Source organism: Oncorhynchus gorbuscha, linkage group LG11 (genome assembly GCF_021184085.1).
Source record: "Oncorhynchus gorbuscha isolate QuinsamMale2020 ecotype Even-year linkage group LG11, OgorEven_v1.0, whole genome shotgun sequence".
Taxonomy (NCBI): Eukaryota; Metazoa; Chordata; class Actinopteri; order Salmoniformes; family Salmonidae; genus Oncorhynchus; species Oncorhynchus gorbuscha.
Genome location: NC_060183.1, coordinates 39,574,350 through 39,596,858, shown reverse-complemented (window position 1 = coordinate 39,596,858; position 22,509 = coordinate 39,574,350). Strand labels below are relative to the sequence as shown.

The following is a 22,509-nucleotide window of genomic DNA, read 5'->3' as shown; positions in this document are numbered from 1 at the left end:
AATACAGGGAAATTATTGAGGGAAACCTGTTTCAGTCTTCCAGAGATTTGAGACTGGGACGGCGGTTCACCTTCCAGCAGGACAAGGACCCTAAGCATACTGCTAAAGCAACACTTGAGTGGTTTAAGGGGAAACATTTAAATGTCTTGGAATGGCCTAGTCAAAGCCCAGACCTCAATCCAATTGAGAATCTGTGGTATGACTTAAAGACTGCTGTACACCAGCGGAACCCTTCCAACGTGAAGGAGCTGGAGCAGTTTTGCATTGAAGAATGGGCAAATATCCCAGTGGCTAGATTTGCCAAGCTTATAGAGACATACTCCAAGAGATTTTCAGCTGTAATTGCTGCAAAAGTTGGCTCTACAAAGTATTGACTTGGGGGGTTTTATTTGTTTCACAATAAAACATATTTTGCATCTTCAAAGTGGTAGGCATGTTGTGTAAATCAAATGATACCATACCATCCACCCGAAAATCTATTTTAATTCCAGGTTGTAAGGCAACAAAATAGGAAGAATTCCAAGAGGGGTGAATACTTTCGCAAGCCACTGTACTTGAGGGAAACCTGTCATTCTTCCAAAGATTTGAGACTGGGACGAAGGTTCCCCTTCCAGCAGGACAATGACCTTTCATCTTACCGGACATAGCTGTTCTGTCCTGCTGATGCACAGAAAACCCAGCCAACTGTATATGATCCGCGGCGTCGTTCAGACACAACTTGGTGAAACATAAGATATTACAGTTTTTAATGTCCGATTGGCAGGAGTCTCAAACGGAACTCATTCAGTTTATTCTCCAGTGATTGCACATTGGCCAATAGAACGAATGGTAGAGGCAGGTTACCCAGTTGCCGACAAAATCTCACAAGCACCCTGATCTTGGCCCCCTGTATTTACTTATTTTCTTCATGCAAACATTATATCCTTAGCGGAAGACTTCTTCTTTGAGGTGAGTAATCGCTGTTCTGATATCCAGAAGCTATTTTCGTTCATAAGAGACAGTAGCATCAACATTATGCACAAAATAAGTTACAAACAATGTGAAAAACACAAAATATCACAATTGGTTAGGAGCCCGTAAAACAGCAGCCATCCCCTCCGGCTTGTTTGTCTCTCTCTCTCTCTCTCTCTCTCTCTCTCTCTCTCTCTCTCTCTCTCTCTCTCTCTCTCTCTCTCTCTCTCTCTCTCTCTCTCTCTCTCTCTCTCTCTCTCTCTCTCTCTCTCTCTCTGTGTGTGTGTGGCCATTGGCAGGCTATATATAATTTAAAATGCCAAGCCACCACTGTAGGCTACAGTAAATTGCAGTGAGATAATATTGCAACTTTATTTTGAGTTTTTTTAGTAGCCTTGCCATAGGCCTAAACTACACATTCTTTTTTTTTAGAGCAAGTGCTACCTTGATTTATCCTGACCTCTGGTGGTTGGTCTTTGCCAATGCCTGCGTAATAAAGAGAGTTAGTAAGCAAAAGGTGTTGATTGCAGTTTTGCACAATGTCAAGAAATATGTAAGAGTAGGCTATTTCTTCATTGTCATTAAGTTATTCTATTCACTGGGCTTATTGTCAATAAGTTCTCCTTCTCATCCATTCATGATTCCATTTCAATATACTGTATGATCAGAGGAGTATACACAAACATGCAGGGATTAAGCTTTTCCTCTTTTTCAGATAAGGGTGTAGATGTGTAATATGTGTCAAAGATGGACTAATGTATGTCAAGTACTTCTGTGTGTAGTTGTTATAGCCTAATATGAATTGGCCTACTGTATTCATACTATAACAACAAAGACGTCCTTGACATGCAGAATACACAATTGAATAAAAGGTCATTGTTGTCACTTGCCAGTAAAATGTGTTAGGCAGGCCTACATGCTTTCAATGACTTTCGCTGAAAGTGGGTCAGTGGGCCGAGTGCCATATTTAAATCAAGTAGACTGGTAGGCCTATGCTTCCCTTTTTTTCTGACCACACAGATATCAGATCGACAAGAAAAATGTAAACACTTTATATGTAAACAAAGTCAATCTCAGATGTTGTTTTCTTTCTCACGGCCCGAGGGCGGGTACCCTTTGCGCGTCATCATCAAGCATGCGCGCATGCTGACAGTACAGACAACATGGCATAACGAAGCAAGCGTACGACGAAAAAAAGAAGCGGAGGGAAGACACAAAAGAAAAAGTTTACTTAAGAGTCTGAAGAGTGTGTAGCAACGTTTATAATGGACCCTCGTTTAAAGTTAGTTCCGCGGTTTCGATAGGGGACTTTTCACCCTGGAGCGCGTCTCTATAAACGTATTGGTGCAGAGAGGAGCGAATGTTGATACAGGTAAGACCATTTACCTAAGCTAAATGTTAGCTCGCTATTTTAGTTCATTAGTTGGCGAACAAGCTGCTAACATTACTCATTAGCTAGGAGGCAGCCTGTTGTTTTGACTGGAACAAAACTGCACATTAATCTGGCAACGCAACATGTACCTCTGGTACGCCTTTTCAAGTAGGACTCGAACTCTAAACTATTTTGAGCATGACCATGAAAAGGAGCTGGCATAAAAGTTCTCAATTTAGTTTGCGTACTAGCTTCTGATGTACAGTAGCCTACATTTAGCCCAGGCTATTGCTAGTTGTCAGGAACGCAGCAAAGACTGCACTTTCGTTTTGGCAAGCTGCCCACACTTTGAAGCGCATTAAATTGATTGTTTAAATAACCGAGCAGCGTTCAGTGCAGTACATTATTTGAACGTTTCCAATTGAGTGTCACGAGTCTGTTACAAAGTGTGCCTTTGTTCGAAGAACTTGCTACAATGTTATGTTGCAATTTGCCACGCTTACTTTACGTTCCACAAACCTTGTCTGGCTTTCTACTTTGTATCCAGTAGGCAGGGAAACCCGTTTAGGTGATCAGCTGGGAGTGTTTGCCATTCAGGCTGCGGCTCGGCCATATTGTGCAAGTGTTTGTCACATGTGAATTGCATCAATATTGAATTTAAAGCTGGGTAAACACTACCTATGTTAATTTGTACATGTTTGTGCAGCAGAAGGAAAACCGCACAGATAACCGTTATGAAATTACCACTATTTGAAAACCACATGGAAATTGGAGAGATTTTCTTTACATCACTAGTTAGAGGACAACCTGCAGAAAAATCTAATACATTTTGGAATGGTGCATTTTCATACACTGGTCACAAAAACGGTTGCACGTCCTGTTTTAAAAATGAACACCGCTCAAAAACCACACGGAATCTAGGAATAATGTTTATGTCACTGGTTAGAGGACAATTTGTAGAAGACCGCTAGCTACATTTGAAGTGTTGCATTTTGATTCAAGTGTGTCCAAGGTTCTACACTAACTTTTGACACGTTTCAGTTGGTGGCACCAGCACACATGGTCGCACCAATTTTTGTATATACTTAAAAATAATAATTGATGTTAACCTGGCCTTTGTCCCATAATGTGCCTGCATTTCATACTAAACCAGGCTAATAATGACTAGCATTCTTTTACATTGGCATGCCATTGTGTTCTTACAGTGATTAGGGTTGGGCGGTATTCAGATTTTCACATTGTCATACAGTCCTCCTCGCACCCCAGGATTTACTGTATGACTGGTTTAGTACACAAGGCCCCACCCCAGGAATTAGCATAAATCAGAGCAAATTTCCATGGCGAAAATAAATGAATTGCAGAGACAGGCAATCCAGCTCATAAAGTTGAAATAAAATATTCTAGAAATGTTCCATATGCACAAAAAGCTTATTTTGCTCAAATTTTGAGCAGAAATTTGTTTGCAACCCTGTTAGTTTTGATCCTTTGCCAAGATCAAGAAACTGATTAAACAGCTTGATCATTTTACAGGCAACTGTAAAATGTGCAATGCCACAGATGTCTCAAGTTTTGAGGGAGCGTGCAATTGGTATGCTCACTGCAGGAATGTCTACCAGAGTTGTTGTCAAAAAATGCAATGTTAATTTCTCTACCATGAGCCACCTCCAACGTAATTTAGAGAATCTGGCAGTATGTCCAACTGGCCTCACAACCACAGACCACTTGTAATGTGTGGGCAAGCGGTTTACTGATGTCAATGTTGGGAACAGAGTACCCCGTGGTGGAGTTATGGTATGATCTGGCATAAGCCTCAGATAATGAACACAATTGCATTTTATCGATGGCAATTTTAATGCACAGAGATACCGTGACAATCCTGAGGCCTATTGTCGTGCCATTCATGGGATGCTCTGGATGAATCGTTTACGACGGCGTGTACCTGTTCCAGACAATATCCACCAACGTATGTTTTTTTTTTTAACGTAGGTTGTGAAATCAATAGATTAGGGCTATATTTAAATTAACTTATTTCCTTATCAACTGCATCTTTAAAGTTGGTGCATGTTGAGTTTATATTTTTGTTCAGTGTAGGTAGGAGCTACCGAATGTCGTTATTTTTGTTGAGTTTGGACATTTCAAAAGCGGATATGAACGAGAGGCATTGTGCAAATGAAGCTTTGACATGCTTGTCTGAAGGAAGAGCATTACTGGCTCTCCAGCAGCATGTCTACACGCTGTGTCTGTGTGGAGTCTGAAGTCACTAGGGCAACGGGCCTGCCTGCTTTTCTCAGAGAAGATGGGGGAGGATCATATGAGCCAGAGGCGAACACCCCCCCCCCCCTACAAAAAAAACCCCCACAAGGAAATCAAGTCAGTGGCAGCTGTACAAATAACTCAGCCAAAGGGCTTTGACTTCACAAACATGTTAGAAATTGAACACAATATGATGCCCTGTCACCTTACTCAGTTAGCCACTTACTTAGATAGCAGTGTTAAACCGGGTTAACATAGATTTTGTGCTTCAGTTGCACTTCTAAACTCTGAGAATTCACGAATGGGTGTTCTATCAGCAGACAGCGCTCTGACTGTTGTGTAGCTAATTTTCAATGTACTTTTCTCAGTGTAGCCAGCCTATTTTTCTCCAGTAAAATGCTAGAAACTTTAAACAAAACATTAGCAAATGTAGCTGGCTACGTTCTTTCTATGATGGGCCTAAACATTAGAAATATGATGGCCATGCATCACTTTTGCTCATTTAGTTCATTTACTCTGGCTGCTAGCCAAATAGCGTTGAGCTTCTGTTATCTGATATAACTGAAGCTATTTTTGGCCAAATGTGATACTCAAATGTATTTTCTGTGAAGGATAACTATAGTTGCATGTTGCTGGTCACTCTATTGAAGCAAAAAAAACACTGACTTTCAATATAAACCGAGGCCCCAGTCAATACACAGCTGGACCTGCTTTCTCTCCTTGTGCTATTTACAAACACGCGACTGGCTCAACTGTTCAGGGGAACTACTTAAGCTTCATAATGTAACATCATGTGACAGTTGAAATGAAGAATGCAATCTGCTTTATCTCCCTAACACATTGCACAAGTTGACTGCAGGTATTTACTTAAATAGCTACAAAATTTCAGAAATACTGCAGTTTCAATGGTAATGGAAAAACTATCCTGTGACTACTTCTAAATCCTTGGTATACTGCCCCAACCTAATTTGGATAGATTTACTGTAACAGCAAAGAAAATACACTGTTTTATTCAGATGCACACCAGCCAGCCAGTTTGGCGAGCAGTGTTTCTGTAGTGCACATGTGATGGATGTTTCTAAACAAATGGCCACTGGATTGATGCAAATAATCATTATTCTGCAAGGTAGGCATAAGCTACTTTGTCGTTACCTTTTTAATTTCCTTTCCGTCTACTTGAAGACAGCCTACCTAACTATCATTAACATCGCTAATGGCTACACAAAATGGTAGACATACAAGTCCACAGGGCTTGACGTTCAGGTAAATTCACCAGTGGCACACCAGGCCAGTGCCAACTGAAAGCTACTGGCCTGAATGGAGGGGAGAAAAGAAAAAATACTGGCCTGACATGAAAGCTAATGATGCGTGCATAACTTCAATAACAGGAGTTTTTCTTTCATTTGCAGGATGAACAAGTAGCCTATACAGGGTTAATACAGACATTGTTGAGTCAAATTCAAGGACTTTCAAATAGTTTTTTAAGCACTCAATTGTAATTTAAGGACCAATGTCTTATATCGTATGGTTGTAATAGCCTATAGAGAAGAGAACTCCCCCAAAATGTATGCAAAAAAAATCTGCATCAACACTTTAACAATAATGCTCTTTTTAATAGGCCTACCCAATGGCATTCACATTTTTACATTAAAAAATGTCAATGTGTGTGTTGCCTGACTAAATAGACAGCATGCTCCATACACAAACACACTCATGAAGTCCTGTCTGTGGTAGCAAGTCAGTCTCGTCATTTTAAGATGTTATTGTAACATTAAAGAAAGCGACCGAAGGACGGGCGTCCTTTGTTATGCAACGCTTTGTATTGAAAACCAAGTTGAAGACAACATTTCAATATAGTTTTGATCATAATATAACCTCACACGGGTCTTACCGCAACAAAATTTCAACTGTGAGAAACAAACTAAAGCACCCACATCTTTCAAGCAGATCAGAAATGAATATTTATATTAGAGCAGTAGAACTTATAAATCGGCTACCATGACTTGAATGACTTTTCTAGAACCATAACTGAATTGCGCATTCCAAATATTCAACCAAGACTTGGAACTTTTTAGATACCTGGTTTGCATACCTATTCTTGCCTTAGCATTTACTGGTAGACGTCATAATTTGGAACATCTTTCCTATTCCTACCGGTGATTTGGTCTCCGGTAAGCTGCTCCACACAACATCCAGCTGTTTGAGAGCTGCACGCTTTCTCTGCCTGACAGATGATCTGTTTCCCCCCCTACTCAACTGGCAGACCGCGGACCAGATCCGGACCCTGAATGGGGTCAATAGGAACCGCGGGTCCTGACAACAAAAAATGAAATGCAAAACTTTTTATGCAGGGGGAACTTGGTCGAGCTTCAACCCCCGGTATCATATTAATCCACAAATTCAAACATTTTTGGAATTGCAGGAAATTAACTTTAAATTTTCTCTGCCAACAAGAAGTGTGAACCGTTTGGGGTTGCATGAGTTGTGAGGTGGGGGTTTGTTACTAAGCCAATAAATGACTATATCCATCTGGACCTTTGACACCTAGGACATTTTTGTGACTGTACCTTCAGAAAAGTACATGAGTACCCCTGATCTATTGGCTTTGTGCGCATGTGATAATCAACATAAAGAACAGTTCGGTGAAGTTTTTGAAGGCCTTTTGAATGGGGGGGTGTTGATTTTGGGAGGCATCTGAAATGGACCGCCTCGAATTATCTGTGCCATTTGAGAAAGAAAATGATTGCTGCATTCTAAGTCCTGTGACCCCCCCCCCTCATTCAAAAGGCATGATGTGCATGATAAGATCAACAGAACAAAACCAAGATATTGATCTTGGCGTCGTGTTGGCTATACACCGAAATTCGATGTGGTTGGAAAACGTCAACTTGTGCATTTTTTTTGTTTTATTTAACTAGGCAAGTCAGTTAAGAACAAATTCTTATTTACAATGATTGCTTACAAGGGAACAGTGGGTTAACTGACTTTTTCAGGGGCAGAACGGCAGATTTTTACCTTGTCAGATCGGGGATTCGATCCAGCAACCTTTGATTACTGGCCCAACGCTCCAACCACTAGGCTACCTGCTACCCCAAGTTGTGTAACATATGTTAATTAGATATGGCAAAAATAATTAATCTTAATTTAAGATGATAGTAAATGAAGCAAACACACAATTTGTTCATTATTTGAACCATTTAGAGATGTAAAAGATGTTCCTAAGCGCAATTTAACCAGGTGCTCTAAAGGGTCCATAGGATCTATGCAGCAAGCAGCCTGAACATTTGACATCCCTACCAGTAGCGCGCTTCCCATTCGCCATTCAAGTGCATATGCAACTAGGCGTCATACACCACTTTGTAATGAGCCGGAGGCAGTATGAATTTTCAAAACATATGCTTAGTTGTTTGAAACCTGCACGTTTTATTGCATATTGAAGCATGTCTTAACTTGCTTCAAAGTAACCTAGCCAAAATCTAACCAAACCTGCAGGCAATTATTTTATAAAGACTTCCACATGCCATTGAAACCAGAAGCCTTTTTCTCTCATGTATTGTTGGTTTTCAAATCAACTTCCCTTCATTGTCTGGTAGCCAAAGGCACAATTCTAGTCATATTAGCAACCAATGCTTGTTGCATATTTAGATCTCCCCTCTTTATACATTTCTGACTGATATTTTACTCTCACATGAAATGGCTCACAATGGTGTTTTCCCACTAATTGCATTATGGAACCAAAATCGGTGCCCAATGCCAGAGGTTGTTTTTTCCACGTAAAAATTTGTATTGAAAGGCATTTAAAAAATCTTAATGTGTTTTGTAAATGCAGATCTAAAATGTGTATTTTAATTTGTACTCTACATCAAGACTCATTTTGGGCTTCAGTTGCACTTCTCCACTCAGATGAGAATTCAGCTGACCGTGTAGCTAATTTTCTCTGGTAAAATACAAGATTAAGTTCAAGCAAAACATTAGATTAGGAAATGTAGCTGGCTATGTTCTTTTAATGATAAACATTAGAATTGGCCACGCATAGTTTTTGCAAGAAATATCTTGCTTTTTCATTGTAAGTTAATTTACTTGTGTGGCTGCTAGCCAAATAGCGTTGCATTTCTGATGAAAATTATGCTATTTTCTGCCGAATAAATATACAGTTATGTTGGACGTTTACATACACCTTAGCCAATTACATTTACACTGTTTTTCACAATTCCTGACATTTAATCCTAGTAAAAATTCCCTGTCTTAGGTCAGTTATGATCACCACTTTATTTTAAGAATGTTAAATGTCAGAATAATAGAGTGATTTATTTCAGCTTTTATTTCTTTCATCACATTCCCAGTGGGTCAGAAGTTTACATGCACTCAATTAGTATTTGGTAGCATTGCCTTTAGTTTGTTTAACTTCGGTCTAACATTTTGGGTATCCTTACACAAGCTTCCCACAATGAGTTGGGTGAATTTTGGCCCATTCCTCCTGACAGAGCTGGTGTAGGTTTGTAGGCCTCCTTGCTTGCACACGATTTTCAGTTCTGCCCACAAATTTTCTATAGGATTGAGGTCAGGGCTTTGTGATGGCCACTCCAATACCTTGACTTTGTTGTCCTTAAGCCATTTTGCCACAACTTTGTAAGAATGCTTTGGGTCATTGTCCATTTGGAAGACCCATTTTTGACCAAGTTTTAACATCCTGACTGATGTCTTGAGATGTTGCTTCAATATATCCACAGAATGTTCCCCCTCATGATGCCATCTATTTTGTGAAGTGCACGAGTCCCTCCTGCAGCAAAGCACCCCCACAACATGATGCCACCCCCGTGCTTCACGGTTGGGATGGTGTTCTCCGGCTTGCAAGCCTCTACTTTTTCCTCCCAAACATAACTATGGTCATTATGGCCAAACTGTTCTATTTTTTTCTCCCATCATACCAGAGGACATTTCTCCCAAAATGTTAATCTTTGTCCCCCCCACGTGCAGTTACAAACTGTAGTCTGGCTTTTTTATGTCAGTGTCGGAGCAGTGGCTTCTTCCTTGCTGAGCAGCCTTCCAGGTTATGTCAATATAGGACTCGTTTTACTGTGGATATAGATACTTTTGTACTGGTTTCCTCCAGCATCTTGACAAGGTCTTTTGCTGTTGTTCTCGGATTGATTTGTACTTTTCACACCAATGTGCGTTCTTTCTCCTAGAGATGGTGTCTCCTTTCTGAGCAGGAATGACGGCTGCGTGGTCCCATGGTGTTTATAATTGCGTACTATTGTTTGAACAGATGAACGTGGTACCTTCAGGTGTTTGGAAATTGCCCCCAAGGATGAACCAGACTTCTGGAGGTATACGATTATTTTTCCGATTTCTTATTATTTTCCCATGATGTCAAGCACTGCGTTTGAAGGTAGGCCTTGAAATGCATCCACACGTACATTTCCAATGGACTCAAATGATGTCAATTAGCCTATCAGAAGCTTCTAAAGCCAAGGCACAGTCAACTTAATGTATGTAAACTTTTGACAAACTGGAATTGTGATAGTGAAATAATCTGTCTGTAAACAATTCAGGGTTTTGTCTCTGAGATATCTTTAGCTTGAAGTCTGGAATTGAACATTGTCAATGAAACATTTTTCCCACACACTTGGGAGAATGGATGTGTGAACATTTTTAGTAAAGGCAACAACACCACCAACAACACCACCAGTGAGAGGGAGGGGGGGACCAGGCCAGCCAACAAGGGTTCTCTGGCTGCCAACGTCTGGCTTTCCCTGGCTCTTTCACAAACATTCATTTGCATGAAAAAACCTGCATTCAGAAACACTTTCCTTTTACCATCTCTCTTTTCTCTTTCTGGCGATACAGGGCATCTATTCAGATTGATAGAGGAGTGAGAGGGAGGTAGAAAGAACAGCAGAGTGCGCATTGAGGAGAAGCTATGATTTAACACTAACAAGAAGCTCATTCTGATGTTTTCATTTCCTGGCTGTTTTTAATTGAGGTTGTTAAGAAATCTCTTCTAGAATGGTACTGTGAATCTAAGATGGAGGAGACATGGAAGAATCTCAGCTGACTTTCAGGAAGGAAGCATTTAATATACCACACTAAAATAGCTCATGTCCTTTGGTGTAGTAGATTACTAGTACTATTTTCTGCTTGGTTGTAATATGAGCTCCTCCTGAAAAACGGACTCCAGAAACCAGTTCGTGCTGTGAAGGCTGGGACGTCCAGTGTTCTCTCTGTGCTCCACCACTCACATGATGGGGATCTATTAAGTGGAGCATCGGGCTTCTATTGTTATGTAAGTTAGATCTCATAGGGAAATGGGTTTTGAATTCCAGGCTAGCGACTACCTTCCTAACAGTCAGTCAAGACATTCACTCTCACTCACCCTATATCTTTTGGTATGGGACTATGTGAAGTATGTATTGAAAATGTATATTTACTCAGTTGTTATTTGTTCACATTTAGAAACAAGTGTTATGGTATAAATTCTGGTATTTTTGATAAAGGCCTACGGAATCTTGTTCAGATTGTGACGATTGTGACGATTCCGCCAGCACTATGTCGGTTAAAGGATGAGAGTCGCATGGGAGTGACGCCACCTGTCAGAAGACAATGACTGAATCCGTTTCAGTGCTTACAGAGGACTCCCTAGAGTAGAATTGACCCTTAAGGAAAATGGTTTGATCTATAATTGACCCTTCCCTAAGCCCCGCCCCCTTGGTTACTGTTGCAACCTCAGACATTTTCCCGGGGAGCCCCATTCCCCATTCTAACTAGTGAATACCCCCACAATCTCAAACTGTTTTAATACACAATACAATTAAACAGACTATCCCTTGCTAATCAGGTGACTCTCGGCTATGTTGTGGTGGACTGTCAACAATTGCTTCACCGGATAATTACTTTTAGTGTGGCTAGCCACTGGATGGCTCTGAATGCACTGACAGCGTGCAGTCAAAGCTACTAACAGTCTTGTTCACATTGGCATTTTGAAGTGACTCAAATCAACAAAAAAACTGCATATCCAATTAGAATCTGATCTTTTTCCTACAGTCTGAACATCCAAAAAACACATGTCATCTGATATTTCAAGCCACATTTAAAAATTTAAATCGGATACAAATCTAATTCCTGGCATTGACTGGTTTTAACTGTCAAATCCGATTCATTTGCCCTCAAGTTGTTTTTAGACTTATTTGGCATTGCTTGCTAGCTTCTTTGGCAGTTTGACAAATGGAAGTGGTAGCAAACTAGCTAAAGTTACAAACACATTAGTGAATGTGCTAGCAAGTTAAGCAGCTACCTATCTAGCTAGTTGACTGCTGTGGATAGCCAACCAGGAGTCATTTTTTAAAGTTGGATCATCTTATACTTTGAGGCTTTAATGAAAGTGTTCTTACACTATGATTTGAAACATTCAAAGCAGCTGGGAGACTTCCATCGTGAGCATTGTCAGTCATCTTAGCTTACTAGACAACTTTTGAGTGCAAGGAAGCATGAATGGCACTTGAACCATACACGTGGTGGAGAATGGCACTTGAACCAGACAGATCTTTTGGGTTCAATATCATTACATTGTATATTTTTGAATGTATGCAATAATGAATCAATTGTACAATCAATTTGACTTTGGTAAAAATGATCTAACTACTAAAAATGATCTAAGACCCATGACGTCATTCATAGTCAGTTTGAGGCTTGAGCAAAGATTATCTTGACTGGGCGAGATGTGAGGCGGGGGGAGATGAAGTGAATGAATAATATTTTCGGTGACCTTCAGCTTTGTAATCAGAAATATTTTATGTTATGGTTTGCATATTATCACAAACAAGAGGGGTAGTGAATTTCTGTTGTCTTCAACTGTAAGCTAGTAAGGAAAGTTAGCCTACAAAGCTGGAAGCTTCTTGCGTTGTAAAGTTTTCTAGCCTGTACTGGACATTGTTTTGGGAACAGTAATTAAGTTTCAAATGTTATTCAAGTGTGTTAACTAACGTGCAGCGTAAGTGGTGATGCCACCCAGACTTCAGTGTGTTCAGTGGTTCCTCAGGACAGGCTAGAGCTAGCACTGAGTACACCGCGTGGCCGCTGCCACCCTAATCTGGTGGTCCCAGCGCGCACGACCCATGTGGAGTTCCAGGTCTCCGGTAGCCTCTGGAACTGCCGATCTGCAGCCAACAAGGCAGAGTTCATCTCAGCCTATGCCTCCCTCCAGTCCCTCGACTTCTTGGCACTGACAGAAACATGGATCACCACAGATAACACTGCTACTCCTACTGCTCTCTCTTCGTCCGCCCACGTGTTCTCGCACACCCCGAGAGCTTCTGGTCAGCGGGGTGGTGGCATAGGGATCCTTCTCTCTCCCATGTGGTCATTCTCTCTTTCTCCCCTTACCCATCTGTCTATCGCCTCCTTTGAATTTCATGCTGTCACAGTTACCAGCCCTTTCAAGCTTAACATCCTTATCATTTATCGCCCTCCAGGTCCCCTCGGAGAGTTCATCAATGAGCTTGATGCCTTGATAAGCTCCTTTCCTGAGGACGGCTCACCTCTCACAGTTCTGGGCGACTTTAACCTCCCCACGTCTACCTTTGACTCATTCCTCTCTGCCTCCTTCTTTCCACTCCTCTCCTCTTTTGACCTCACCCTCTCACCTTCCCCCTACTCACAAGGCAGGCAATACGCTCGACCTCATCTTTACTAGATGCTGTTCTTCCACTAACCTCATTGCAACTCCCCTCCAAGTCTCCGACCACTACCTTGTATCCTTTTCCCTCTCGCTCTCATCCAACACTTCCCACACTGCCCCTACTCGGATGGTATTGCGCCGTCCCAACCTTCGCTCTCTCTCCCCCGCTACTCTCTCCTCTTCCATCCTATCATCTCTTCCCTCTGCTCAAACCTTCTCCAACCTATCTCCTGATTCTGCCTCCTCAACCCTCCTCTCCTCCCTTTCTGCATCCTTTGACTCTCTATGTCCCCTATCTTCCAGGCCGGCTCGGTCCTCCCCTCCCGCTCCGTGGCTTGACGACTCAATGCGAGCTCACAGAACAGGGCTCCGGAAGGCCGAGCGGAAATGGAGGAAAACTCGCCTCCCTGCGGACCTGGCATCCTTTCACTCCCTCCTCTCTACATTTTCCTCCTCTGTCTCTGCTGCTAAAGCCACTTTCTACCACTCTAAATTCCAAGCATCTGCCTCTAACCCTAGGAAGCTCTTTGCCACATTCTCCTCCCTCCTGAATCCTCCTCCCCCTCCCCCCCCCTCTGCAGATGACTTCGTCAACCATTTTGAAAAGAAGATCGACGACATCCGATCCTCGTTTGCTAAGTCAAACAACACCGCTGGTTCTGCTCACACTGCCCTACCCTGTGCTCTGACCTCTTTCTCCCTCTCTCTCTCCAGATGAAATCTCGCGTCTTGTGACGGCCGGCCGCCCAACAACCTGCCCGCTCGACCCTATCCCCTCCTCTCTTCTCCAGACCATTTCCGGAGACCTTCTCCCTTACCTTACCTCGCTCATCAACTTATCCCTGACCGCTGGCTACGTCCCTTCCGTCTTCAAGAGAGCGAGAGTTGCACCCCTTCTGAAAAAACCTACACTCGATCCCTCCGATGTCAACAACTACAGACCAGTATCCCTTCTTTCTTTTCTCTCCAAAACTCTTGAACGTGCCGTCCTTGGTCAGCTCTCCCGCTATCTCTCTCAGAATGACCTTCTTGATCCAAATCAGTCAGGTTTCAAGACTAGTCATTCAACTGAGACTGCTCTTCTCTGTATCACGGAGGCGCTCCGCACCGCTAAAGCTAACTCTCTCTCCTCTGCTCTCATCCTTCTAGACCTATCGGCTGCCTTCGATACTGTGAACCATCAGATCCTCCTCTCCACCCTCTCCGAGTTGGGCATCTCCGGCGCGGCCCACGCTTGGATTGCGTCCTACCTGACAGGTCGCTCCTACCAGGTGGCGTGGCGAGAATCTGTCTCCTCACCACGCGCTCTCACCACTGGTGTCCCCCAGGGCTCTGTTCTAGGCCCTCTCCTATTCTCGCTATACACCAAGTCACTTGGCTCTGTCATAACCTCACATGGTCTCTCCTATCATTGCTATGCAGACGACACACAATTAATCTTCTCCTTTCCCCCTTCTGATGACCAGGTGGCGAATCGCATCTCTGCATGTCTGGCAGACATATCAGTGTGGATGACGGATCACCACCTCAAGCTGAACTTCGGCAAGACGGAGCTGCTCTTCCTCCCGGGGAAGGACTGCCCGTTCCATGATCTCGCCATCACGGTTGACAACTCCATTGTGTCCTCCTCCCAGAGCGCTAAGAACCTTGGCGTGATCCTGGACAACAAACTGTCGTTCTCAACTAACATCAAGGCGGTGGCCCGTTCCTGTAGGTTCATGCTCTACAACATCCGCAGAGTACGACCCTGCCTCACACAGGAAGCGGCGCAGGTCCTAATCCAGGCACTTGTCATCTCCCGTCTGGATTACTGCAACTCGCTGTTGGCTGGGCTCCCTGCCTGTGCCATTAAACCCCTACAACTCATCCAGAACGCCGCAGCCCGTCTAGTGTTCAACCTTCCCAAGTTCTCTCACGTCACCCCGCTCCTCCGCTCTCTCCACTGGCTTCCAGTTGAAGCTCGCATCCGCTACAAGACCATGGTGCTTGCCTACGGAGCTGTGAGGGGAACGGCACCTCAGTACCTCCAGGCTCTGATCAGGCCCTACACCCAAATAAGGGCACTGCGTTCATCCACCTCTGGCCTGCTCGCCTCCCTACCACTGAGGAAGTACAGTTCCCGCTCAGCTCAGTCAAAACTGTTCGCTGCTCTGGCTCCCCAATGGTGGAACAAACTCCCTCACGACGCCAGGACAGCGGAGTCAATCACCACCTTCCGGAGACACCTGAAACCCCACCTCTTTAAGGAACACCTAGGATAGGATAAAGTAATCCTTCTCACCCCCCCCCCTTAAAATATTTAGATGCACTATTGTAAAGTGGTTGTTCCACTGGATGTCATAAGGTGAATGCACCAATTTGTAAGTCGCTCTGGATAAGAGCGTCTGCTAAATGACTTAAATGTAAATGTAAATGGCACAGGCACGGTGCTCTCGCGCTATAAGGACACATTGGCTGCGCTGACAGACAGATTTGATCCTCGCTCAATCAGTAGACGACGTGAGACACGTTTGACAGAAGTACAGAAAGTGAAACAAATTCTAGTATCAAACAGTATCGAAAAATGTTGACGTTTCAGTGTACCGCGCAACACTACTCCAAACACATGTTTGCTAAGAGCAGCTGATTAAACAAAGGTTAGCAATGTGTTGGCACAGATTAATGTCCAAGTAAAGTGAACTTGCCACACAGCGCAAGAAGCCTGTTTGCAGGTGCTTATGGTTTCTAAGATATTCCAGTGAGAGTAATTGGTTCCTACAAATGTAAGTTGAATAATATTAGGAGTACATTTTTATTCTTAAATAAAAATATTTACCCTGCTTTAATAACCGTGGCCTACACCACTGTGCACAGAAGACCCATCATTACCATGACAAATAGCATAGCCTTGTCAGCAGTCTGAATGCACATTATATTTGGTCACTTAAAACGGCAGTGTGAACAAAGCTCTAGTGCTCTCAAATTGTATCCTGATGTCGACAGTAGATTAGTTAAATTCATATATACACTGCTCAAAAAAATAAAGGGAACACTTAAAACACTAACTCCAAGTCAATCACACTTCTGTGAAATCAAACTGTCCACTTAGGAGGCAACAACCCAGCAGCAGGACCGCTACCTCCGCCTTTGTGCAAGGAGGAGCAGGAGGAGCACTGCCAGAGCCCTGCAAAATGACCTCCAGCAGGCCACAAATGTGCATGTGTCTGCTCAAACGGTCAGAAACAGACTCCATGAGGGTGGTATGAGGGCCTGACGTCCACAGGTGGGGGTTGTGCTTACAGCCCAACACCGTGCAGGACGTTTTTCATTTGCCAGAGAACACCAAGATTGGTGCCCTGTGCTCTTCACAGATGAAAGCAGGTTCACACTGAGCACGTGACCGTCTGGAGACACCGTGGAGAACGTTCTGCTGCCTGCAACATCCTCCAGCATGACCGGATTGGCGGTGGGTCAGTCATGGTGTGGGGTGGCATTTCTTTGGGGGGCAACACAGCCCTCCATGTGCTCGCCAGAGGTAGCTTGACTGCTATTAGGTACCGAGATGAGATCCTCAGACCCCTTGTGAGACCATATGCTGGTGCGGTTGGCCCTGGGTTCCTCCTAATGCAAGACAATGCTAGACCTCATGTGGCTGGAGTGTGTCAGCAGTTCCTGCAAGAGGAAGGCATTGATTCTATGGACTGGCCCACCCATTCCCCAGACCTGAATCCAATTGAGCATATCTGGGACATCATGTCTCGCTCCATCCACCAACGCCACGTTGCACCACAGACTGTCCAGGAGTTGGCGGATGCTTTAGTCCAGGTCTGGGAGGAGATCCCTCAAGAGACCAGCCGCCACCTCATCAGGAGCATGCCCATGCGTTGTAGGGACTCATACAGGCACGTGGAGGCCACACACACTACTGAGCCTCATTTTGACTTGTTTTAAGGACATTACATCAAAGTTGTATCAGCCTGTAGTGTAGTTTTCCACTTTAATTTTGAGTGTGACTCCAAATCCAGACCTCCATGGGTTGATAAATTTGATTTCCATTGATAATTTGTGTGATTTTGTTGTCAGCACATTCAACTATGAAAAGAAAAAAGTATTTAATAAGAATATTTCATTCACTCAGATCTAGGATGTGTTATTTTAGTGTTCACTTTATTTTTTTGAGCAGTGTATATACACACACACACACACACACACACACACACACACACACACACACACACACACACACACACACACACACACACACACACACACACACACACACACACACACACACACACACACACACAGTTGAAGTTTACACTTAAGTTGGAGTCATAAAAACTCATTTTCAACCACTCCACACATTTCTTGTTAACAAACTACAGTTTTGGCAAGTCATTTAAGACCTCTATGTGCATGACACAAGTAATTTTTCCAACAATTGTTTACAGACAGATTATTTCACTTATAATTCACTGTACCACAATTCCAGTGGTTCATACGTTTACATACACTAAGTTGACTGTGCCTTTAAACAGCTTGGGAAGTTCCAGAAAATGATGTCATGGCTTTAGAAGCTTCTGATAGGCTAATTGACTCAAATCATGTCAATACCTGTGGATGTATTTCAAGGCCTACCTTCAAACTCCGTGCATTTTTGCTTGACATCATGGGAAAATCAAAAGGAATCAGCCAAGACATCAGAAAAATAATTGTAGACTTCCACAAGTCTGGTTCATCCTGGAGCAATTTCCAAACGGTACCACGTCCATCTGCACAAACAATTCTATAAACACCATGGGACCACTTAGCCGTCATATCGCTCAGGAAGGAGATGCATTCTGCAAATCAATCCTAGAACAACAGCAATGGACCATTTCAAGATGCTGGAGGAAACGGGTAAAAAAGTATCTATATCCGCAGTAAAACAAGTCCTATATCGACATAACCTGAAAGGCCGCTCAGCAAGGAAGAAGCCACTGCTCCAAAACCGCCATAAAAAAGCCAGACTACGATTTGCAACTGCACATGGGGACAAGGATCGTACTTTTTGGAGAAATGTCCTCTGGTCTGATGGGGGGAAAAAAATAGAACCGTTTGGCCATAATGACCATTGTTATGTTTGGAGGGAAAAGGGGAGGCTTACAAGCCGAAGAACACTATCCCAACTGTGAAGCACAGGGGTGGCAGCATCATGTTGTGGGGGTGCTTTGCTGCAGGAGGGACTGGTGCACATCACAAAATGGATGGCATCATGAGGGGGGGACATTATGTGGAGATATTGAAGCAACATCCCGAGACATCAGTCAGGAAGTTAGAGCTTGGTCGCAAATGGGTCTTCCAAATGGACAGTGATCCCACGCATACTTCCAAATTTGTGGCAAAACGGCTTAAGGACAACAAAGTCAAGGCATTGGAGTGGTTATCACAAATCCCTGACCTCAATCCTATAGAACATGTGTGGGCATACCTGGAAAAGTGTGTGTGATCAAGGCCTACAACCCTGACTGTTGCACCAGCTCTGTCAGGTGGGCCAAAATTCTTGTGGAATGGGCCAAAAAAGCTTGTGGAAGGCTACCCAAAATGATTGACCCAAGTTAAACAATTTTAAAGGCAATGCTACCAAATACTAATTGAGTGCATGTAAACTTCTGACCCACTGGGAATGTGATGAAAGAAATAAAAGCTGAAATAAATAATTCTCTCAACAATTATTCTGACATTTCACATTCTTAAAATAAAGTGGTGATCCTTACTGACCTTAGACAGGGAATTATTACTAGGATTAAATGTCAGGAATTGTGAAATTTAGTTTAAATGTATTTGGCTAAGGTGTATGTAACCTGACTTGAACTGTGTGTATAAATAAATAATCTTGGCTTCCAATCACACATTTGGAGAAAACTAGTTATATTAGCGAGGTAACATTAGCATCGATTTCAATTTTGGCCAGTCGAGCTAGCTGAACCAGCTAGTAAACAATGGAGCCAAAGAATAATTTCAGATTAGAAAAATACTCCAACAGGCTTTGCATTTCAGGAATTAGTTCCATGTACCCCTGGTGTACTGATCAATTATTTAACCATGTAAACCATTTTTTGATATCTGTTTTTGCCACTTGCCTAATTAGCTTCCTTGCATTTGGAACGTGAGCGTGTCTGAGGCTGGTCAGACCCGAGCCTGCTTAGTAACAGTTGTGATCGGTTGCCCAAAATTAAAGGATTGGGTTTAACAAAGTGTCAAGTTATTTTCATTTTATTTAGTGTCTTTGTAACTTTTTTTTGGTGGGAGGGGACATTAAGCAATAAAACACATCTGGGGAACACTAGGCTAATTTGTTTAAATGGAAAGGATCTAATGAACATGAAAACAATCCTGTCTGTCTTTAAGTTAACACAATAATGTATAAACTAATAGTCCATCTCCTATTAGCTTACAGAGGGGTAACCCAATTGTGCAGGTTGTTAAGTCATTGTTTGATTTTGGCCCTGTGTGTGTTTGCCCCATATTTGTGTTTGTCATTATTGATTCTCTGGGGGTTGGTTTTGTGCTGCTGTCATTGTCCATTGGTTCCCCCTGCACCCCTCCTAACCTCCGCCCCGGTCGGTGGTGTGACCTTCAGGGCTCTCTGACCTGCCATTCCAACCCCCCTCATCACACCCCGTCACCCCGCTCCCTCCCTGGTCTGCTGTCCTGTGCCTGGGGCTCCCACCAGCACCCTTCACAAAAAGAGCCCTAATTGAGTCGGCCAGGAGAAGCAGCTGTGCCACAGAGCTGGAAGCCAGCCAGCCAGCATCGGTCACTGCAGAACCAACCACGGAAACAGCAAAACAAGGCTGTCCCTGGTCTTGCTGCCAGGTGATTGGCTGTACCGGGTGATCATGTGACCGGGTGCTGGCTGGATGAGCTTTCAACGTCTGACACAGTTGAGGGAGATGGGATGGAGAATGTCACTGCTACCGAAATGGGGTAAGGTTTTCCTTTCTGTGTTTTTAAAGACCCCTCTTCCTTTCAATGATGGACAAAAAATGGAGAGAAACGTTTTTTTAATTCTGTCTGTTAATGGGGATTAGGGGCAGGCAGGGAGCAGCTAGTGTGAATAGTGAGGCATAGCCACTAAGCCTTTTGTTTTGATGGTTGGTTGGTGGGAGAGGGAGGAAGAGGACGGAGGGTGTGGGGGATGTGCATTCATTGCATGCATCCTCTCTACTCTCACTTTATCATCACTGCCAGGGCTGTGTGAAAAGGAAAAAAACCTGCATTGTGCTTGAGGAGGAAAGGAAAACAAGTAAAGGATTGGAAAAATGAGGTGAAGGAGAACCTGCTCATGGCCAAATGCCCAAAATATCAGTGCTGCTGGTGTGTGTGGTGTACTAAGATGGTGGAGGAGAAGAGTGGGGTGGTCCTTAGGATTCTGCTGGTTAGCCTAGCGACCGGTTTTGCTCAAACAAAGCAGACATGTCATTGTGGCTGTGTGATGCTGTCTTTCTCTGGTTGCTATGAGGTTGGTCTGTCGGTGGTTGTCTTAGTCTGTGTTGACTTCGTCATTGGTTAATCCCTGGTTGTATTGTGCTGTGTAGCGCCGGGTTAGTTGGGCCAAGTGTAGGCTAACGCCACTAAGTGGCTGCCTACTGTTTCTTTGTGGTGTCAAGGGAAGGGCATTTGACGCTCTGCAGCTGACTGCAGGGTTTTTCTGGTCTAGCTATCTGCTTAGGGGGTATCCACCATACAGTGTCACACACACACGGAGAAAACCTTATCCATCCAGTGTAGTGTCAGGCGAAAGGGAAATGTAAGCGCCTGTTTTATCGTGTCAAGATGGAATCCTCATTTGGGGAGAGGAAGGCGTTTACACGGTGGGTAGGACGCAGAGAGAATTGGCTCTGAATTGGAAACCATTACTGATGGACCTACATAAGGTGTATCCTTTTCATTATTCATTTTAATGCACCAGCAAGCATCAACCGGTAAAATGTAGAATTTGCTCAATTTAAGCAGGAGATGCATTTTGATAAGATTGATGCAATATTCATGAGGTAGTAAGAGGCAGTCCTCTTCTTCCTCAGCCCCCTCTGTTCTTTCATTCGCTCTTTCCCCCTTTGCTTCTCATTGCTCGCACCCCCTTTAAACCCTTTGTAGGCTAAATTTGACAGGTTTGTATGGTAGTGCTATTAGCGGTTTGCTTTGTTCGATGTTGCTTTGTTTTCTCTAGTGATATTACTGACTGGTTTTTAGTGGGTTGAATTCTGTGGGGGCATAGCTAAGTATGCAGAGGGAGTGGACATGGTAAGATTCTAGATTATTATTATTATTATTTTTTACATATTGTGCCGATGGGCATTAGTCATTGTATTGGTCGGTTGGATTATTCATAAAATAAATAGCAGTGTGTTTTCATCCATGGACTAACCTACTAAATGCACACTCGTTTTTCACCTAGAAGGGAATCAATCTAGCCTAATTAAAATCTCAGAACATTAGCCTAATATCTGCAGGAAATAAATGACTAAACCTTGAGAGGCGATAACTGTGTACATTATGGGGCTGTGCGGAGAAGTAGGCAAATATGGAAATAGTGCGATGATGGAGATGCAGATGGCCCTAAATGATCATTCGATTTAGAAACTGATTTGGATGTTGATGTAATTGCAAATGCAATTATGGAACTGGAAAAGGATAGGCAATAACTAGGTTTCATTTGCATGCATTCAGTTGTGCAACTGACTAGTTATCTTCCCCATAGAGGCTTGTGTAATTTTTATTACAATTTGTATAACTATCTAACACAAACAGCTGTATTCACTATAATATAATCGTTTTAATGTTAATATGACACTGGGGCATAGTGAAACAATCATCTCAGCATTGCAACCTCATGATCCCAGTCCCCTTCAGAGTCAGCACTATACTGGCTGTTAAATTATGGTGATCATAAGCGCTCTCTCTTTATTTTTTATGGCGGAGGCTGGAATTGAATCTCCAAAATGGCCGCAAATTGAACTACCTCGGTCTGCATCTGTAAACAGGGGAATGTATCGTCTCACCTGCAATTCTCCCCTGTATTGTAAATGCATGAAGTGGCAGTGTATCAATAAAAGAAGAAAAATGTCCCTCCCCTGATCCAATTTTGGTGATGGTGGTGTTTTAGAAATGTGTTTTGGTTACCCCTGCGCATCAGCCAGTGCATTGACAGAATTCACTGGGTTGTTCTGGAATGTTGAATTTTAGACTTAAGTGGTTCTGGAATGCTCCTGAGTGTTCTTCTCTGCCCATCCTG

At 43.2% G+C, this 22,509-nt stretch overlaps 1 protein-coding gene across 3 annotated transcripts in view; it reads left to right on the top strand.

Moving 5' to 3' along the window:
* The first annotated feature begins 2,099 nt into the window (after positions 1 to 2,099).
* The window catches only part of LOC124048605 (adenomatous polyposis coli protein-like), a 54,124-nt gene continuing 33,714 nt past the window's right edge, over positions 2,100 to 22,509 (top strand). Inside the window, exon 1 of one of the 3 annotated variants that reach the window (XM_046369557.1) lies at positions 2,100 to 2,323. The gene's annotated coding sequence lies outside the window, so the exon portion shown is untranslated. Of the gene's footprint in view, positions 2,324 to 20,114; positions 20,202 to 20,994; positions 21,089 to 22,509 lie in introns of those variants that run through there. The other 2 variants (XM_046369558.1, XM_046369559.1) reach the window with 2 other exon arrangements.